Genomic DNA, 4235 nt, shown 5'->3' with positions numbered 1-4235 from the left:
CAGTGGAAGACACGCAAGATGTCGAAATATTGTTCACGAGATAGCAAATGGCACTCTTCTTTTAATTTTGACTATTATTATTATTATTATTATTATTATTATTATTATTGAGTGAGAGAGCAGTGAATGCCATCAAAGTGACACTGGGGTAAAATATACAAGCCCATTATACTCATCATGACTACCCATCTGATAAGGGTACACCAGGCACATGCATCACAACCATATGTGTGCGACATGGTGATCTCATATTAAGATAAACAGCGCATGACCTCACAGGTCGAGTAGCCTATCCTGCTCAAAAGGTCCCTGAATGAGGTTTGTTTAAGGACGATGAACAAAACACCCATGTTTTCAGAGGTGAATTATTCAAAGGCCAAAGAATTCCTCTCAACACATGGCTATGATGCTCCCCCACTACTTCTGCTCATGGTCAGAGATGAACATATCGTCAGCCACCAAGGGACATGCTCAACTGGATAAGGTCAAACAACTGACAAGCAAATCTGTGGTATTGAGCAGAATATTTACTGTAGCCCATCTTTTATACCAAGACAAAACAATGCACATGACAACACTTCCAGCCAGTTAAGATGAGAAGCCATGAAAGCCACCTCTTGGTACTGCATCAGAGCATTTATTATTATTATTATTATTATTATTATTAATATTATTATTATTATTATTATTATTATTGCCTTTGCACAGCTTTTAACGCTGGAGATGTATTACAGTGTCAGCTATTTACTAACAGTGAATTAAGGTAACACTCCTTATTTATCGAGCACCTTCCGGAGTATTCGAGTGGTTCCAAGCAGTGCTGTTTTCTGCAAGTGCTCCACTCTTATTGCAGCCCCTATTTCTTCCACGTACTTCTCGAGATTTCTGCTCACTGTTCCCAGGGCTCCGACAATTATTGGTACTACTGCTACCTTTTTCATCGGCCATTATTATTATTATTATTGTTGTTGTTAAGGTGGCGAGCTGGCAGAATCGTTACAGCACTGGACAAAATGCTTAGCGGCATTTCTATGGTATTTTGTACTCTAAGTTCAAATTCGGCCAAGATAAACTTTGCCTTTCATCCTTTCTTGATCAATAGAATAGCGTACCATAGCGCAGGAGTGCCGGGTTCAGTCCGACCCTGTGGCACCTTCGGCAGGTGTCTTCTACTACAGCCTTGCGCCGACTAAAGCCTTGAGAGTGGATTTTGTAGACCGAAACTGAAAGAAGCCTGTCGTGTATGTCAGAGTGTGTGTGTGTATGTGTGTGTGTCACACTACCGCTTGATAACCGACATTGATGTGTTTACGTCCCCGTAACTTAGCAGTTCGGCAAAAGATACCGATAGACTAAATACAGAGAATTCGTTTTCCTCCCCACTTTTCTTTAACATATTTTTAGAGTCCTTTTTGATTTTAATTTTGCTAAAAATATTTCTGCTGTTTTATACTTAAATCTTTTCCTTCAATATTGCTAGTTTCCAGTTTCCATTTTACCGTTTCTTTTTTGGAGAGAAAAGTTTTCTTCAACATTCGTTTTTATTCTCTGTTCGCTTGCTTCTACGTATTTTTCTAGTTCTACAGTTGTGATTTTGTAGTAGTTTTCTATTTGTATCGGACCTCGAGCGGTGGACATATATTCTATCTATATCAGCTTACTAGTAGTTTCCTGTATTATTTACACTTATCTTCATACCTATTACCTTATTACTGGCAATGAAACGACTTCAGTTTTTAAAATCATTGTGACGCTTCTATAGTTTCCTGCCCCAACATTCTCTTTCAGTTCTGTCTGTTATCTCTTATCAAATTTACTCTATTACTCATTATTTGCGTGAGTGGTTCTGGTCTAATTCGCTGATTTCAATCTCAAGATCAGACTTAATTTCCTTTCTGTGGTTTTAGTTTTTTATTACAAACTTTCACAGCACACCGAGTGCAGTACATAAATGTCTTCGCTTACAAACAATGCTTTGCTCTCCTGCTTTTGTCCGTATCTTTATTGTACTGAAAGCAGTCTATGTATGTTGAACGTAGCCATACTTATCCTCCGTATGTGCTATATATGTAATGCTAAATCTTGGCGTTTGGGTAATTATTTGTCTGCATTTCTAAGATGCCTAATATTTTAGAGACTGTTTACTGTTTTGAATCTACTAACCTAAATTTTCAGACATCAATATTACACATAATCCATCAATGAGACATAATTATGTCAGAAGAATTTTGTCTCCTGAAACACAGAAAGTCGTGTCTGCTTGTGCAGACGACGTCGCTATAATAGTGTTGGAACCATCGGAAATCGATATGGTCAGTAGTGTTCTAGAGGAGTATCAGGAGATATCAGGAGAGGAAATAACCACGAATCAATGGGAATACAACACGGCACCGTGCGGGATAGTGACTTTTCTCACCAGACCGAAGTTAAGGTGTCTAGTTCGAATTAGACTTTCAGGAGGATAAAACTGAGAAATGACAACCAGGATGACCAATCTCATACAGAATTGGGCTGAGATGGGGATGTTCCTAAAGGAGAAGTGTTAGTGGTTAACATCTCCCTCGCTTCGATAAGGGACTACCGCCTGATTTTGCTTTAAATAACTCACCAGATTGGAATAGGAGTTACACTTTTTCGTTTCTAGTAAAAGAGACAGGTTCCTTTAATTAGGCGGTCCATCTGCTTCCAACGCCTAATCCAAAAGAATCACGGGATACTATGGTTGATGATACACAAACACGCACTAAATCTGAAACAGCAGGAATTCTTGGACATATGTTCATACGACATGTCCTTCCGCCGCTCATCTCTTTGGCTGTGCTGTAATACTAGGTCAAGCGGAAACTAAAATTGAACGTCTGGTACCTGAAATGTGGCTAACAGACTAAGCCCTGAATGTATACTACTGACCGCTTAACAAAGCGGTCGGTAGAAAGACCGATCCTTGTATTCATTCTTATCAGATTTCCTTGACCACAAGTTTTTATAGAGTTGCTAGTGACCTCCAGTCTTTATAGCCATACTTTTGGGTCCTTGTTTATTTTTATCGCGCTTGCTTACATTGAAACAAGAATGGAAAATAAGTTAAAGAAAAGTGTATCACTATGGACGAACAGATATTCTAGTACATACAGAAACCCCTTCAAGCGATATGAGTGGCGATCATGTAACGGCCTTTTTTATCTATTTTCCTTTATGGCTTAGTGAAAAGAAGAGACTTGCTCCATGATCATAACAATCTTGTTGGGTTTTTGAACCGGGCAGAAAGGACTAAAGACACAACGACACAAGGATTACCGTGGTAAGGGCTAATGGATTAATTTATCCTCAGACTGCGTACATGTTATAATACTCGGAACAATGTGAACTCCATAAAAGTGAGTCAAGGGCTTTTAAGCACGCAAGGGTCACTTGGTGGAACAATGGGCTCCACCGAAGACACATGAAGGGTATGTGATGTTAAACTGAGTAACAGACTAAGTCTACAAATTAGGAATAAGTACAGGCAATTTGATAGGATTCCACATAGTTTCCGTTTATTCAATTTCAATTACAACACGTGAAGTCTTACCGAAATTATGGTAGAAGACACCCAAGGAATTTGGAACTTCGAGATTGCCAATCGACACGGTCAGAAACTATGAGAAGCGTTGCAAAAGTATATCGCGCCTGGTTCTGTAATTTTGAAGGATGCTTGAAAGAAGGACGCTTGAAAGAAACCTAATACTCTCAGATAACCTTTTTTTTCAAAGGGGCCCTGCTTCCGGCCATATACACCTGCACCCGTTTTTACTATTATTATGAGTATATATCACGTCGCCGAAAACTGAGCCGTTAGTATTTGCTTGTTGCAGTAACAGCCATTAATTAGATTCTGCAAAACCTCTTCATTTAACTGCAGTTGGGTCTCGCGGGGGTAAATAAATCCTTTATTGTTCATGTAGCGCAATATAAAGAAAACACTGTGAAAGATGTCAACGTCTCAACTGACTTATTAGTATTATCAATGCCGTGACGATAAACAGAACATCGATGGGAAACAAGTCTTATTAATTATTGTCGATGTTATCGGCTAAAAATAATTCTTCCACAACGATCGCTGTGTGCCACAAAATGTCTCGGCTGTTGATTTCTCATATTTGATTTATCATCCGTCTTCATAATAATTGTATCACTCTAACTCTTACTCTAACTCTCTCTCTCTCTCTCTCTCTCTCTCTCTCTCTCTCTCTCTC

The 4235-nt window shown here is 39.0% G+C and overlaps 1 protein-coding gene across 2 annotated transcripts in view; it reads left to right on the top strand.

Annotated features, from left to right (window-relative positions):
* Positions 1–4235, top strand: part of LOC106872024 (mucin-17) — a 136842-nt gene that overhangs the window by 26962 nt on the left and 105645 nt on the right. The window lies entirely within an intron of this gene.

This window comes from Octopus bimaculoides, chromosome 4 (assembly GCF_001194135.2).
Source record: "Octopus bimaculoides isolate UCB-OBI-ISO-001 chromosome 4, ASM119413v2, whole genome shotgun sequence".
Classification (NCBI taxonomy): domain Eukaryota; kingdom Metazoa; phylum Mollusca; class Cephalopoda; order Octopoda; family Octopodidae; genus Octopus; species Octopus bimaculoides.
This window is presented reverse-complemented; position numbering and strand designations above follow the sequence as displayed.